A 17632-nucleotide genomic window follows, 5' to 3' on the forward strand; every position below is an offset into this window, starting at 1 on the left:
GAGTGACGAGACATAGAAAAGCAAGGCTGAGAAAACAAGGTGCCACACTTCCCTAACATCTGATTTCACTTCGCTTTTTACCACCAGGCTAGACTTCATAAAGGTAGGGACATCAGGGCCACCACGCTGCCTGAGTGCAGAGGGCACCATTCGCCAGCATTCAGTTGGCCCTTAGCAAATATTTGTTGAATAAATGAATGAATGGAAGGCAAAAACTGCACAGATGAGATGTGGGTGAAAGGAAGGAAACCAGTATTTTCTTCATGTCCATCCTGTGCCAAGGGCAGTTTCTGTTTTTATTTCATTTGTTCCTCTCCACAGCCCAATGGAATCAAAATTATTCTCCCACTTTATTGTTGGGCAAACTGAGGCTCAAACAGGAAGTAGTTCAGCAAGGTCTCACCCTCTATAAGTGCTCCCATTGGCTGGATTCCAGCCACAATACTTTGAATGGGCACGGGAAGTAGGCAACCCCCCCCCTTTTTTTTTTTTTGTCTTTTTTGCTATTTCTTTGGGCCGCTTCCGAGGCATATGGAGGTTCCCAGGCTAGGGGTTGAATCGGATCTGCAGCCCCCGGCCTATGCCAGAGCCACAGCAACGCCGGATCCGAGCCGCGTCTGCAACCTACACCACAGCTCACGGCAACGCCAGATCGTTAACCCACTGAGCAAGGGCGGGGATCGAACCTGCGACCTCATGGTTCCTAGTCGGATTCGTTAACCACTGCACCATGACGGGAACTCCAAGGCAACCCCTTTGAACCAAGATCGGCTGAGACATCTTCTTGGACAAGGGTCTGAACCGAGCAAGCAAACAAGTACATGTGTCCCAGATAGGCCAGGACAGCCCTCAGTCCTATAGGACTTGGCTTGGTTTGTCCTGGACCAGCAGGGTAACAGCATGGGAAGGGTGTTGCTCTGAGAGGAGGGAAGGCCTTATCAAAGCCGCCTCTCAGGTAGCTCAACACAGGTGAGAAAGAACTCACGTTTCTGGAGGATCTCAGACCTTTCAGGGGAGCCAGCGGAGCTTGGACTGTCCCTTCTCCCTTCCTTTTTGCCCATTTTTCACACCCACCCTCCCATCACATACACACACCAAACCCCTGATTCTGGGTCTCCCTCCGAATACGTAGACACCTAGTGTATTTCTTTGTAACCAAGGAAAATCCTTGGTTCCCCAAAGATGGGCAAAGACTGACAGGCAGGAGCACAGGCGATAGGAATTATTTCAAGAAGCCCAGGCCTTGGGGCACCACTCCCTGCTGGGACATTGAGGGGCACAGGACTGGCATGGCTGCCTGGCCCTGGAGACCGACCTAGGCCCAGCCCCTCTGTCCCTGAGCTTTGTTGACTGTCACTCCTCCCCTGATAGAGGAGCAATAATCTCTGGTCTGCTATCAGAAGGAACCTGTGTTTTTGAACACCTGCACTGAGCTTGTTTGAGTGTGCAGTCTTTAAAAAGCCCAGGTGGAGGAGCGCGTCTTATTTACTCAGGCTTCCAGCTCTTGTAAAGGAACTCCTGGCAGCTGAAAGGTGCTTCCAGCTGAGTGTCTCTCCCAAGGTGTGGTGACTCCCCTCACCCGGGGCCCCATAACTGCCAGGTGCCCCGTCAGTCAGCCAACTGCTCGAAGCTTCCCTAGCTGCTGCCCAGGGCAAGGTGATGGGACTAGGCGAGCCCATCCAATATCTCTGCTCTTTCCAAAGAGCCGCCTGAGTCAAGTCTTCTAACCCCTAAGAGGTGGGAGTGTCTCGATGTAGAAAATCTGACAGGAGCTTTGCTCTCTAAGACCTGCAGAATAACTTCACTAGGAGTGCCCGGTGTGGCTCAGCAGGTTAAGAACCCAACTCGTATCCACGAGGATTCAGGTTCAATCCCACTGGCCTTGCTCAGTGGGTTAAGGATCCAGCAATGCTGTAAGCTGAGGTGTAGGCCGAAGCTGTCGCTCCAATTCAACCCCAGCCTGGAAACTTCCATATGCCACAGGTGCAGCTGTAAAAGGAAAAAGGAAGAAGAATTTCACTAGTCAGGGAACCCAAGACCAAGACTGGTGCTTTAATGTGTGAGGCTACATCCCGGCTCTGCCAGTTCCTACTACATTCACTTGCCAGGGCTGCCATCGCAAAATCCCCAAATCCCACAGAATTAAACACACTTACCCAGGCCTGTGGAGCTGGAAGTTCAAGATCAAGGCGTCAGCAGGTTTCTTCTGAGGCCTCTCTCCTTGGCTTAAGGGTGGCTGTCCTCTTGCTGTGTCCTCACCTGGCTTTTCCCTGTGCTTGTCCTCCACCCCTACCCTCTGTTTCTCTTTATAGGTCCAAATTTCTTTTTTCCCTAAAGCCACCTGGATTAGGGCCCAGCCTAATGGCCTCATTCTAACAAAATGCCTTCTTTAAAGGCCGTATCTCCCAATAGAGTCACATTCTGAGCTACTGAGGGCATAGAACTTCAACATACAAATTTTGGACACAGTTCAGCCCATGGCACCTGCCTTGGCCAAATCATGATCCCATCCTGTAACTTTATTTTCCTCACTTGGGACCCATTTCCAGGCCAGCAGGCTTTCTGAGGAAGGTGGTATGGTCGCATGCTTCAAGGAAGCACTGTGTCATGAATGTCAAGGACAGAGCAGGAAGCAGTCGAGAGCCCTCTGTAAACTGGACTTGAAGGGCCAGCGGCATCTGCATAGGAACACGAACCAGCTAGAGTTCGTCCCCCCTTTGGAATTCTGTCTCCTTACTTCCAAAGGCGTCATTTGTCCACTCTGATTTAGACACTTGCAGGTGACAAATTTCTGTCTCTGTAAAATATCTGATGCTTCTATTTCTGTATTACTATTAATTTTTTCCCAGGCCTCAAAGGTAAAGAATTGAGTTAATCACACTAGTTCCTTCATGGTGTCACCATGCTCCCTGCATTCCTCCCAGCCCATCAGCCCCTGGACTAGTGTGTTTCTAGACAGCTTTTGATATGTATATGTCCTTGTAAAATTTATGACAGTATTTCCTGGGGAGCTGTGTTAATTTACGAATGGCGTGCTCTAAATAGCATTTGGCTACCTGCATTTTTTTTTCCCCAGTTCTAAGATAACTGTCATATTTTAATAGGTGTGTGTACTTCCCTACTTCTAAGAGCTGTATTTCATAGTATGTGCCCATTGCAGCTAACTTATCTCTTCCCTTGGTGAGGGACAGCTAGGCTGCCACGGACAAAGCTGAAGTGACTATTCTAATGACCTGTGCAAGACTCACTCTTAAGGAATTCCTGTTGTGGCTTAGAGGAAACAAACCCAGCTAGTATCCATGAAAACATAGGTTTGCTCCCTGACCCTGCTCGGTGGGTTAAAGAGCCAGTGTGACTGTGAGCTGTGCTGTAGGTTGCAGACATGGTTCTGATCTGGCATTGTTGTGGCTATGGTGTAGGAGGGCAGCTTAGCTCTGATTCGACCGTAGCCTATGAAATTCTATATGTCGCACCTACAGCCCTGAAAAGCAAAAAAAAAAAAATAATAATAATAATAATAAAGATGATCTTAATGAGAATCCCATTAAGGGGGTGTGTCCAGTGGACACACCCCTCTGGCGCTAAGCCCTTCCAGACTGCTCTCTGGGGTGGTGGGACCAAAACCGATCTATGTAACAAGGCACTCAGTATGGTGCTATTAATATTATCAGCTATTAACAAAAGAATTCTACGCTGGGGCATCAGAGTTTAACCTAGCTCTGCCACAGGCTGGCCTTGGGGTCCTATATGTCACATCACATGTCTGGGTCTTAGGATCCACTTCTGCCAAAGGAGGATTCCAGAACAAAGTCAACTCTGAGGCCAAGTCCAGCCCTTGGTGGAAAGACATCCAGGGCAGAGCAGGAACATGGAGGAGGAACAACATTGAGCCCCAAGTCCTGGCTTTGGAAACCTTAGCAATTTACTACAGAAGAAATTATTCTTCACTTTTAATTTGGAAATACACATGTAATAGGAATTCTTTGAGAATTAAATGAAATGCTGTTCATGGAGTCCTTGGCACTTTGAGATGTTCAAGCAAATCAATTCTCTTCTTTCTCTTTCTAACCCACACTCCTTCCCTGTTTTGTTTGGCTTGGTTTTAGTTGAAGAATTCGACTTGACTCTTCCGTCTCTCTCTCTCTCTCTCTTCCTTTTTTTTTTTTTCTTCAGTCGTAAACACACACAGTAAAGTGCACTGATCTATTTTAATAACAGCTTTATTGATACATAATTCACATACTGTAAAATTTACCCTTTTAAAGTGTGAGATTCACCATGAGGATACAGGTTCGATCCCTGGCCTCACTCAGTGGGTTAGGGATCCGGCACTGCCGTGAGCTGTGGTGTAGGTCGCAGACAAGGCCTGAATCTGGCATTGCTGTGGCTGTGGTGTAGGCCAGCAACTACAGCTCCGATTCCCCCCCAGCCTGGGAACCTCCATATGCCACAGTGTGGTCCTAAAAAGACAAAAAGATATATAAATTAATTAAATAAAATAAAAATAAAGTGTGTGATTCAGTGGTTTCTACAGTATCCACAGAATGGTGCAACCCTCCCCACTATTTAAGAGCATTTTCATTCCACCCCAAATACTGTATCCATCAGTTGTCACTCCCATTGTCTCCTCCCCCTAACCTTTGGCAACCATTAATCTACTTCCTGTCTACTATTCTGGACATCTCAGATAAATGGGCTCATTCAAGATGTGGCCTTTTGTAACCACCATCTTTCACTTAGCATGTTTTCCAGGTGCAGGTACATTGTAGCGTGCATCAGTCCTTTATTCCTTTTTATTGTTGAATAATCCACTTTATATAGACAGACCAGATTTTGTTTATCCCTTCATCAGTTGATGAGCATAGCGGTTGTTACCACTTTTTGGAGATCATGAATAATGTTGCTATGAACATTCGTGTACAGATTTTTGTGTAGACATATGTTTTCAATTCTCTCGGGTACATACCTAGGAGTAGAATCGCTGGCCATATGGTGACTCTCTGTTTAACTTGGTGAGGAACTGCCAAACTGTTTTTCTAAAAAGCTTCTCTGCGATCCCAGCAACCATGCCTGAGGATTCCCATTCCTTCCCATCATCCCCAATTTGTCATTGTCTTTTTTGTTCTAGGCTTCCTCATGGCAGTGAATGAAGTGGTTTTGTCTTTTTTTTTTAACTTTAAATGATTTGTATTTTTTCCATTATAGTTGGTTTACAGTGTTCTGTCAACTTTCTACTGTACAGCAAAGTGACGCAATCACATATATGTATATATACCTTCTCTTTCTCACATTATCCTCCATCACGTTCCAGAATGAAGTGGTTTTGAGGGGCACTGATCTTAAGAGCTAGATGGGGAGTTCCTGTTGTGGCACACGGGAAACGAATCCAACGAGTATCCATGAGGATGCAGGTTCCATCCCTGGCCTTGCTCAGTGGATTGGGGATCCAGCATTACCGGCAGCTGTAGCTCGGATTCAACCAATAGCCTGGGAATTTCCATATGTTGCAGGTGTGGCCCTAAAAAGCAAAAAAAGAGAGAGAGAGCTAGGTGGATTTTTACAAACACATACTCTAAGGAAATCACCACCCAGACTGAGATAAAGAGTGTTTTCCTTGTCCCACCTCCAGGTCAATATCCCCCTATCCCCAAGTTATCACAGCTCTGCATCTTCTTAGATTCGTCTTCCTTTTCTGGAAGCTTATATAAATGGAATCACGAAGTACATACTCATTTGGGTTTGGCTTCTTTCATTCACAAAATGTTGTGGTACCAGTTGTTCCAGCTGTTGTTCTTTTTTTTATTTCTGTGTAGCGTTCCATTGGGTGAATATGCTGCAATCTATTCATTCTCCTATGAGTGGACATTTGTGTTGGTTACAGTTGGGGGTTATTATTATGAGTAAAACAGCAAAAACAGTCTTGTACATCCCTTTTGGAAGACATTGGACCTCATTTCTCTTAAGTATAGCCTAGGTGTGGGACTCCTGGATCACGGCATAGTTTTAGCTTTAGCGGATGTTGTCAAACAGTTTTCCCAAGTGACTGTACCTACTTATACTCCCAGCAGTGGTGCATGAGAGTTCCAAGCTGCTCACCATGCTCACCAGCACTTGAATATGTCAGGCTGTTTAAGTTTTAGCCATTCTTCGTTACACGATGGACACGTAATGGAATCTCACGGTGCTTTTAGTTTGCACTTCCGTGGTGATTCATTCCTTTGAGCCTCTTTCTCCATTGCCCTTAATCCGAAAAAATTTTTGGTCACTCCCACAGCATGCAAAAGTTACCAGGCCAGAGATTAAACCCACGCCACAGCAGTAAACAAAGCCACAACAGTGACCATATCAGAACCTTAACCCACTGAGCCACCAGGGAACTCCTTGTCTGAAGTTCAGCTGAAGGGATCTGATACCTCTCCTTGATGATGGCTGGAAGACCTAAGGAATTGGGTCCCCCATCAAAGGTGAGGTCTTTATATCCCAGATCCTTAATTACACTCTACTAATTAAAGTAAGCCCTAACGTAGAATCAGTTGGTATGAATTTATTCATTTTTGAGTAATCAGTATTTTACATCTATCTCCTGTGACATTCCTTGCAACAGTTCCTTAGCCCAAGAGAGAGGGAGAAAGAATATTTCTAAAGTAAGAAAAAAAAAATCAACCAGTCAACCTTCAAGGCAAAGATTTAATTATGTTTAAACCAAAGAACTTTCCACCTAAAAGTTAAAGTCAGATGAAGTTATAATCCAGTATTTAATGCATGTTTAGGTTAGTAGCTTTTTTAAAGAAAATAGGAGGCTTTTCAATTCATTATGATGGCTTAAGGGAAGGAGCACTTGAAAAATAGTCCATTATTTTTCTTTTTTGTTTTGTTTTGGGTTTTTTTGTTGGTGGTGGTTTGGGTTTTGAAGGGTTGTTTTTTTGTTTTTGTTTTTGTTTTTTGGCCATGCCTGTGGCATGTGGAAGATGCTGGGCCAGGGATCGAACCCATGCCACAGCAATGACTCAAGCCTCTGCAGAGACAACTTCAGATCCTAAACTCACTGCGCCACAAGGGAATTCTGGGAGTCTGTTATGTTCCAAAGACAGTTTACTCTGTCCTCAAGTAGGGTAAGAGGTTCAGGTGATTCCTTCGGGTATTCATAGCCCCCAGGCTCTGTGGGAAGGATATGGAGTTTCTGGGGAGGGAGAGGTAAGGAGGAGGCCGAGAGACCAGCCAAGGCAGTTGGTGAAAGGAGCCGTCCGACTTCAGACCGCTTCTGCGGCATCCACCACCCAGGGCTGGGCTAGGATGCTCAGATCCTTTGGGTGGAGGAATTTCAGAGCTTCACAGAGACGTGAAGCAAGACATGGAGTTCTCAACCCCTCCACACTAGGTCCCGTAGAAACAGGACCTTCCCATCCAGCAGTATACACCCTTCTCCTCTGCCTGACAAATGGCATTGATGTATTTATGCCTTGTTAAGCCTGGGGCAAAGGAGTAAGCCCCACGTTGGACCAAACAGAGCAGAAATCATCCCACAATCCTTATCAAATACCAAAACAGTTTTGAATGTGGAAAATTTCTTCTTAATAGGGAAATGGAAAATTACAGATATAGAATCATATAATCTCAGAGCTGGAGGGAACCTTGGAGGTCATCAGTTGAACCTCACGCCTGCTTCTGGAATTCACATTACAACATCCCGGCGGCCCTCTGCCTGCTCGCTCCTGAGACTGGGCCCTTTTTCAGCATCTCTGAGGAAGCTTTCCATGCTTTGTTTGATGATTGTTAGACAGTCGTTCTTATAGCGAACCAAAACATTCCTTCAGGAAACTTCCACCCTTCAGTCAGAGTTTGAATAAATCTATTTCCTTTTCTCTGTGGGTATTTTAAGGCTATAAGCCTGATCCCTTCTGAGAGTTTTTTTCCCAGGCTAAGCATTCCCAGTTCCTCCAAGTAATCCCTTATAAAACACAGCCAGGGACAGGTCTTAATTCACTGGAGTGGAGTCTTCCTAATGCTTCTTTCCTTTGTCTTGAAAACCAGATCCGGAGTTCCCGTCGTGGCTCAGTGGTTAAAGAACCCTATTAGTATCCATGAGGATACGGGTTCAATCCCTGGCCTCACTCAGTGGGTTAAGGATCTGGCATTGCTGTGGTTGTGGTATAAGCCAGCAGCTGTAGCTCTGATTGGACCTCCAGCCTGGGAAGCTCCATATGCTGAGTGCGGCCTTAAAAAGACAAAAGACAAAAAAAAAAAAAGAAAAGAAAGAAATACCAGATCCAAGTCTGAGGTTGGGGTAGGGAACCACTCTCAGGGATTTGCCCAAAGGTATGGGCAGTGCTTCTGAGAAACGGAAGGTATACACAATGGAATCAGAGGATTTTAAACTAAAACCATTTATAGGTTTTCTGCACATAGTTTATAGTCATTTTCCTGTCCAAAATCTTAGGGTTTTATAATTTTTTAAATTGCACTGCTATCCTTAATTGGTGTCTTTTTTTATTGAGATGCGAGAGAAGCAAGAGATAGTTGCCGCTCATCTATTATTGCAAAAAATATAAAAATAAACTTCCTTACTCTTCCCCTCATAGCTATACCGTTTACACAGAAGGACACATGGATGGATGTGTTTTACTGAAATATCTTTTTAACCCTTCTGTTTATAGAGAAACCATTTCAAAGATATTACATTATAGCTTGTCAATTTTAAAAAAGTTTTTAGCATGTGGGGGTATTTTTAGGAAATAAGTATGACACTGTTGACCCCAGTCTAGAACAAGCCCAAGTGGTTTTTCCAGGAGAGGGGTGGCTTCAAGCGAATCCAATCACACTTGAATTTTTCCAGGCACCTGTGAGATTGCAGAATAGCTCTCTCTCTCAGGAGACTGCTGGATCTGGAACTTTTTCCTTTGCTTGACCCACTTGGGCAAAATGGCCAAGACCAGTGCAAGAGAGGAAGAGGACATGGATGCTTCTGAGCAAGAGTTGGGTGCAAAGAGTCTGTTCATGCTTCCCCTAAAGTGCAGGTAAACTAGCTGCTTCCCCACCTCGTCCCCCACAAAGTGGATGCCGGGGCGGGGGGGGGGGGGGCTTGTGAGCATGGGTACAAGCGTGTGCAGACACACACGCACTCACAGGCACACACACGCGTCCTCAAGCCCTTTCTTATCAGCACCCCTACTTGTATTTAATGACCCATCAGGGCCAGGAAATAAAAAACAGGTCCTTACAAGAAGAATTTTGGCCTCTCCTTGGAGGCTGAATGATTTTATGGTAGAGGCAATTTTGAGCAGCCGGCAAAACAAGACAAAGGTCTTATTTGGTTTATCAAGCCCAGGTTACGCCCATTGTTCCTGAGCCAAGCATTGTTAATCAGTACCCAGACCTTTGAATAGAATCTTTGCCAAATAAATCTGTGTAGATATTCTTGCTACATAACGATAAAAGTACTATTCTGGTGAGGAAGCAAAATCATTAAGGTTTTAGGCAATAATCTTTCTTTGCCTATAAAATAGAAAGGAATGCTTGCCCCAAAGATATAAAGGAAGAGAAATCTATAACATGATAAAAACTGATTGTCAAATCATGCTAAATGGGGCTTTCTGGAAAGAAGACAATGTGAGTAAAAGCCCTACGAGAACCCTCTCTCTCCAATTCCTTTTTACATTCCCACGCAAACACAAAAAAGGGGGCAGTTGCATGATTTTGAAACCAGTGTATCCTATTTTTTAAAAACCCTCATGTGTCAAAATTCGAGGATGCAAAAGAATTCTAATTTCAACACCCAGAGGAATGGTTATGAAATACTAATAATGATTGATAAACGCTCAACCTATTTAATGAAATACATAAACAAACCTTTGACCAGAGGCACGGACGTTAGCAGGTCAGAAGCCTCCCAACACATCTCTGACAAAGGCGAAGGTAACTGGAAAGCCAGTGTCTCCCTCTGATAAGTACTGCTCTCTGAGAAGCCCAGCCTGAGAGGGGGCTGGAAATAATCAACCGTTGTTTAGGGAAGGGCTCTCCTAAGTCCTCTTGGGTTATCATCCAGCCCATTCTACAGGCCTCCCACCTTCCCTCCTGGTTGTCAAAACAAGTCTGTGGGAGAGGCAGTCTCAGGAATGCATGATGCTCTGGGTAATAAGGAAAAGAATCCTCCAAGGCCTGGGAAGAAAGGAAGAAGCTGATTTCCCCTGCAACCTTCACAGACACTGGCTAAGGGAAGGGGCCGTTTAACGGGGCGCATAGGAAAGATCTGGAGGCCTTCCTGCTGGGGTGCAGAATCCGAGGGCAGCAGCTCAGGCTCAGATCACTGAGGTGGCACAAGTTCAATCCCTGGTCCAGCACTGTGGGTTAAAGAATTCAATGGCAGCTGCAGCCTGGATTCAATCCCTTGCCCTGGAACTTCCATATGCTGGGGATGCAGCCATAAGATAAAATTAAAAAAAAAAAAAAAAAGAAGGAAGGAAGGAAAGAAAGGAAGGAAGGAAGGAAAGGAAGGAAGGCAGGCAGGCAGGAAGGAAGGAAGGAAGGAAGAATTTGGAATTTGCATCTCCTTCAGAAAGCAGCCTCTCCATTCACTGTAGCCTCTAAAAGGTTAAGTCAGTGCTGTAGACTGTGATTCAGTCTGAGCATTCTCTCTCTCTCTCTCTCTCTCTCTCTCTCTCTCTCTGGTAATCTCTTCCTGGTTTCAGGAGCAGTGGGAAGTGCTTATCCACCGCTTCCAGAAGGATCATGGGAGGAAAGTACTACCCTCCCAGGGGTCATTGGGTGTTTTTTAATTTTTCTGTTATAGTTGATTGGAGTTGTTGAATTTTTAAAGTATTGGCAGACAAACACATGGCACCTAACGAGGCTTTAATTCTGAATTGCCCCCTGCAGATTTACTAGCTGTGTAATCTTAACATCTCTGAAACTCTTTCCTCGTCTACAAAATGGGGCTAGAACCTAGGTGGTAAGGATTAAGTTTGCTAAATGAATCAAAATTTCATCCCAGTGCCAGGAAAGAGTAACCATTATTAAACTGATAAGAGTAGATACTACTCTTGATCTTGGCCAAAAGGCCGAGAAGCCGTAGTAACCATTATTATGATCAACTTTCCACTGCTGATTCATTCACAGGCTCTAGAAATTTTGTGCCAAAGAATCAATATTATGAAAATCCATAATTGTGTAGGGAAGCAATGCTAGATTTCAGGTTGTAGAGGAATAATTTAGTAACAAAATATCAAAATCTGTGTGGGAGTTCCCATCGTGGCACAGTGGTTAACAAATCTGACTAGAAACCATGCCTTGAGGGTTCGATCCCTGGCCTGGCTCAGTGGGTTAAGGATCCAGCATTGCTGTGAGCTGTGGTGCAGGTCGCAGATGTGGCTCGGATCTGGCATGGGTGTGGTGTAGGCCGGCGGCTACAGCTCCAATTAGACCCCCAGCATGGGAACCTCCATATGCCACGGGAAGCAGCCCTAGAAAAAGGCAAAAAAAAAAGAAAAGAAAAGAAATCTGTGTGATTCTTGCCCTAAGATTCTGAATAGATACATTCCTACAAGATGCAACTAGTCTATTTCTGCTTTGATAGAATGGAACCGACTGGGTTTTAAGCCGGGCAAATGTGGGTTCTGGTCCAAGAAACACTACCTTGGAGCTATGTGATCATGGAACAGTTACTCAGAAAATAGCTTGTGACATGTATAAAGCATTTACATGTTCTGATCATTTTATGATGCCATATTTTCTGTTCATAGTCATTTTAATAGCAAGATTTGCATGTTTAAGAAATGAAAACTGAATCTCTCTTTTTTTGGTTTTATTTTTAAATTAGAGAACTACACTATATAAGTTTTAGAAAACAAAAAAGAGGAAGAAAAATCATAATTCCACCCTCCTAACACAGCCACTGTCTCCATTGTTATTGTCTTACAATGGAAGCGCCCTAGAAACCCTAATATGCTCTTTCTTACCTGCCTTCCCTCCCCCATCCCCTCAACTGTTGTGCTGGCTTATTTATCAGACCAACACACACACACACACACACACACACACACATACACACACACGCCCCACCCCAAAGAAATATAGAAAAGAGAAAAATATATAGACTTCGAGGATTGTATCAAATGGACCTATTCGACTGTATGGTGTTTTTTTGTTTTTGTTTTTGTTTTTTAGGGCTGCACCCACGGCATGTGGAGGTTCCCAGGCTAGGAGTCAAATTGGAGCTACAGCTGCCAGCCTGCGCCACAGACACAGCCACAGCCACAGCAACACAGGATCTGAGCTGCCTCTGTGGCCTACACCACAGCTCATGGCAACGCCAGATCCTTAACCCACTGAGCAAAGCCAGGGATCGAACCTGCAACCTCATGGATCCTCCTCAGATTCATTTCCGCTGTACCACAATGGGAACTCCAACCATGTGGTCTTTATCAAACTTATATGTGCTCAACAGACATTGGTTTTTGACTAATGTGGGCATTGCCAGGAAGGGCACTGAGAAAACCTCACGTCATCTTTTTCCTGCCAATATTTACACCCGCTGGATCTTCCCATCTGGATTAGTGGTACCATTGGAGGTTATCCATTCAGAAGTCTCTAACGAAAGACCTGAGGAAAGAAAGATGGAAGGGATCTAAAAATCAGCTCTGGAAAAATTGTTTGCTGTGCCTGGCACTTTCCTATTGGAAAAGCCAAATGTGAACATGGGCCCTATGGCATTAAAGAGAAAATTAGATCAGCAGGAATACATTATTTTTTGAGATATCTGGGAACGCCATGAGGAGAGGTGAAAACAATTTGTGACACTGCTTCACACAGGAGATAATAAACCTTGAAACTCTTCCCTGAGTGGTCTTGGATACTGACAGAAAATCAAAATAAATTCAAAGAGGCTTGGGTGTAAAGGGGCTGGAGTTGCCAGACAAAATGAGGGGCACCCAGTTAAATTTCAATTTCAGGTAACCAACACATAATTTTTTAGCAAAAGTGTATCCCTTGCATCCTTTGGGACATACTTTCACTGCAAAATTGTCCTTTATCTGAAATTAAAATTTAACTCAAGTTCCTGTATTTTGATTTGCTAAGTCCAGCAATTCCACTTGGAGAAGGGAAGCTAGGCAAAAGGACAGAAGGCAGAGCCTGAGTGATGAAATGAAATACAGTGCTAGCAAAATGGTAAAGATTTCTAAAAGGTTTGAGTCTCCTTTCTTTTTTTTCTTTTTTTTTTTTTTTTTTTTTTTTTTTTGGTCTTTTTGTCTTTTTAGGGCTGCACCCACGGCATATGGAGCTTCCCAGGCTAGGGGCTGAATCGGCACTGTAGTCACCAGCCTATACCAGAGCCACAGCAACTCGGGATCTGAGCCACGTCTGCGACTACACCACAGTTCACAGCAACACTGGATCCTTAACCCACTGAGAGTCTCATTTCTAAATAATGGAGTCTTCGATGTTTACTATAGAGACTGTGAAAACTTTCCTAATGGAGCCTATAAAATTCAGAATGTTTCCTATCACAGGGGGTGACTGTGTCTCCCTCTCAATGTTCGCTGGTGCCTTTGAACAACAACACCTGAGCCGTGAGGCTGGGGATGGATGCAGCTCCCGTGTTGCCTGTCCTCCCTGTCCTTCCACCTCAGAGGCCAAACCCCAGAGCTTGTGCAGCCTGCTCCCAGCCTCGATCCACAGAAACGTACTAAGCATCAGGGGCCATTGAAACAAGAGCCCAGGTCCCAGGAAAATCGCTCAGCATATGTATTTGTTGGATGCATACTTGAATCAAGCCATTCCCTTCAAAAGCCTGCATTCCTTGATCATCTCTGTTTTCCTTCTTTAAAAAACTCCTTAGTGTCCCTCCACCCTGAACTCTAATAAATACCTGCACTTTGACCCATGTGAATGAATGAATGTCAGGCCATATGGACAGGGATGGACATTTTGTTCTTGGACCTGCCTGACCCCACAAGTCCGTCACGGGTAAGGACCATGCCCCCCACTGGTCTTTAAATGCTTCTGACCTCCCTACACATATTATAGTGGCTTCTGTGTCACTTAGGGGGTGAGTTTTCCCCCATGGTAGTTCCGTGGGAAAAGTCATCTTTAATAAGTAATCCTGCACAGATGGGTGAGTAGGGAATTCGGCCAGCGTACACCCTGACTTAGGCCAGTGTAAGTTTAGGCATCTGATAAGTGTTTGGTTCTGTCCAGGAAGTAGCTGGACCATGAAATCAGATACGGGGAGGAAGTGTGTTCCTGGGAGAGGCCCCTCACAATGGAGCCTACAAGGACAGGGGGACATAGGAATGCCAGCTTCGCTGAGGGGCCGAGCAAACATGGACCCCCCAAAGGAGCTTTGGCCGGACCCTTTCCCCCCCATCACCCCCACTAGGTGGTTTCCGTAAGTCCAGTCCAAACCTACTGAGTTACTCTGTCCATTTTAAGGAGTGAGGTGCTCTGGGAGCATCTGTGATTCCACATTTCTTAAGGTTTTAGTTCTCTCATTGTAAATATACCGGCTTGTTGAATGAGACGCAGCAGTTGGCACATCCAATTCGGAAAATCCGCACTGAGAGTCATGCCTGCAGACATAGGACACTGAGACTGTCAAATCCTTATACTCACAGAGACTTTTAAAAAATCTCATTTGTTTTCTATTCCCCTTGATGCTTTGTTCGTGATAGATAGTTGGCAAATACTACTTGAAAGACTGAAGGAATAAATGAATGAGTGAATGGCACACATTCAGAGCTTCTTAGAGGTGTGAGAATGGACCACGAGACCAGGCTACATGCCATTGTGGGAAAAGCCCCAGAGCAGTCATAGCTTTATCACCTATGAGTCTTGCGCTCGGGGTAGTCTCTTAAACAAGATCTTCAGCTTCTGAGGCAGTAAATGAGAATAGGCTCCTACCTTAATAAATAGCTTTGAGAATCCACTGAGCTTTCATATCTGAAAATGGCTGTTAAATAGATCTAGGATCTGGAGTTCCCACTGTGCCACAACAGGATCGGTAGCATCTCTGCAGCACCAGGACACAGGTTCAATCCCCAGCCCAGCACAGTGGGTTAAAGGATACGATCTTGCAGCAGCAGCTACCCGATTTGATCCCTGGCCCAAGAACTTCCATATGCCATGGGTATGGCCAGAAAAAAATACATACATTAGATAGGTAGATAGGTAGATAGGTAGATAGATAGATAGATAGATCGATCGATCGATCGATCAATCGGTCGATCTAGGATCATCCGATAGAATTCAAAACCCAGTTCTCCTACCACATGACATATCATTTCCACTCCTGGGTGTTTAACTTAAAAAAAAAAAAAACACTAATTTGAAAAGATACATGCTCCCCAATGTTCATAGCAGCATTATTTACAATTGCCAAGATATGGAAGCACCTAAGAATCCATCAACAGATGAATGGATAAAGAAGATGTGGTGTATATATAATGGAATATTACTCAGCCATAAAAAAAAACAAATCTGTAGAAAATCAATGGACTTAGAGGGCATTATGCTAAATGAAATAAGTCAGACAGAGAAAGACAAATACTATCTGACATCTCCTATATGTAGAATTTTTAAAATACAACAAACTAATGAATATAACAAAAAAGAAGCAGACTCTCAGAGAACAAATTGGTGGTTACCAGCGGAGAGGTGGGCAGTACCAAACTATTGCGTGTAAGATAAGCTCAAAAGTATATTGCATATTGAAATATGGCTAATATTATATAATAACCATAAATAGAAAGTTACCTTTAAAAATCATATTAAGGAGTTCCCGTCGTGGCGCAGTGGTTAACAAATCCGACTAGGAACCATGAGGTTGCGGGTTCGGTCCCTGCCCTTGCTCAGTGGGTTAACGATCCGGCGTTGCCGTGAGCTGTGGTGTAGGTTGCAGACGCGGCTCGGATCCCGCGTTGCTGTGGCTCTGGCGTAGGCCAGTGGCTACAGCTCCGATTCGACCCCTAGCCTGGGAACCTCCATATGCCGCGGGAGCGGCCCAAAGAAATAGCAAAAAGACAAAAAAAAAAAAAAAAAAACATATTAAAATTTTTAAAATTTTTAAAAATGCTCATTATAAAGAAAATTTAAACATACCTTAATGTAATAAAAGAAAATCAAAATGAAAAATAAAAATAAAATACAAGGAGATAAAAAAATTAAAAAAGACAAAAACAAAATCGTTCTCTCCATCTTCAGCTATAAGATCTTTCTTTAGCTAGTTTACCTACCCAGGCCTCATCTACAAGTGGGGAAAATAATCACACCGACTTCCTTGAATTGTCATACAACTAAAATAAAATTGTACGTACACAAGTGTGCTCAAAGGGTAAGCTCATGTTAGATTCTCTCCTCTGGGTTCCCATTCTCTGTATGTTTTGTAAATAGACTGTTATTCTGCATTGCCAGGGCTTGTTCTATGCCTATTCACCAGTCCGTAGTTAAATGAATGGGGTGATAAGTGATTCCTTGACCTTTTTATTATTATTATTATCATGGTCATTTTGATGATGATTATTAAAGCAGGTGGCCATCTGATTGGCCATTGGTCCTTGCATGCAAAGCAGCTGCTGTGATGTCTCAGGATTATTTCCTGATCCAGGACCCGCCCCCCAGGTGTTTCCTCGTCTGAGGGCTCAGCCTCGAGGTTTCCTCGGATTGTGTCTTTCAGAGGAGACCCACCCCCTGGAGCTGAGCTTTGAAGGAACGGACCCCGTTGGGTCTGAGGAAGTACCTCTCTAGGGATGGCCTTCGCCACTCTCTCCGAAAACACCGTGACCTTGTCCCACCCCCTTCCCACCCCCCACCAGACCCTCAGGCAAAAGCAGAAAAATCTAGCAAGACTTCAGCCGTGAACCCAGTTCTCATTGTCTCCAAGAACTGCCTGACGATGCCAGATGGGGTTTGGGGTCTGTTTTTGTTTTTCATTTTTCAAAATTCATTTCACGCGTCCTGAACAGTGGGCAGCTTTCTAATATTCAGCTCTCTTCTTCAGCCACCATAGCGCTTTGTTGACTCTGCTTGTTCCATTTGACAGATGCCACACTTTTGAGAGTATCATCAAAGGTGTTTCTGTAGATGCCATGTTGCCAGGGCCCTCACGACCTAAAACCCTCGAGGGTCTCACCAACTTCCCCATGCACCTCTGTGCTAGAGACAACACACTGGGACCTCTCATCCCAGAGTCCTAGGTCAAGGTCTCTTGGCGATTATCACCTGTTTTCACTGAGGCTAAACGCATCCCTTTGGTATGTGTGTAGATTGTTTAACTCTTTCCACAACATCTAGTGCTTGAGATAAATCAACCCAGGTTCTGCACTTTGTCCATATTTCAGCAACTCTCTTGCTTGATATTAAAAATAGCTTTGTCTTGTCCATTGAGATCAGACCCAGGAGACAGGCGCCTGGCATTCTAATCTCTGCTTCACAAATAGCTCTCTATGAGCTTGAGCATCTATCAACACTCTCAGGGGTCTCCAGTTACGAAGCAGGGCAGGGCCGCCCTACCTATAAAGGGAGGCTCAGCCCAACCCTCCTGAGCCTTCCATGATGTTCCCGTGAGGCCTCCACGGTCCCATGCCCACCACGGACCACCAACTGTGGCTCAAAACTGGGAAGCAGTTAAGAACATCCCCCACCC

General features: G+C 44.6%; 1 long non-coding RNA gene and 1 pseudogene across 2 annotated transcripts in view; both read right to left on the reverse strand.

Moving 5' to 3' along the window:
- Positions 1–17632, reverse strand: part of LOC110261624 (uncharacterized) — a 55327-nt gene that overhangs the window by 6778 nt on the left and 30917 nt on the right. For both annotated transcript variants that reach the window (XR_014809327.1, XR_014809328.1), the window contains exon 3: positions 2157–3481. This is a non-coding gene — a long non-coding RNA (uncharacterized LOC110261624). The remainder of the gene's footprint in view (positions 1–2156; positions 3482–17632) is intronic.
- Positions 10947–11066, reverse strand: LOC146401818 (U2 spliceosomal RNA; annotated as a pseudogene).

Source organism: Sus scrofa, chromosome 7, assembly GCF_054392235.1.
Source record: "Sus scrofa isolate SSC_HxYL_T2T_F1_AM1 chromosome 7, Sscrofa_HxYL_maternal_Yorkshire_Landrace_v2.0, whole genome shotgun sequence".
Classification (NCBI taxonomy): Eukaryota; Metazoa; Chordata; class Mammalia; order Artiodactyla; family Suidae; genus Sus; species Sus scrofa.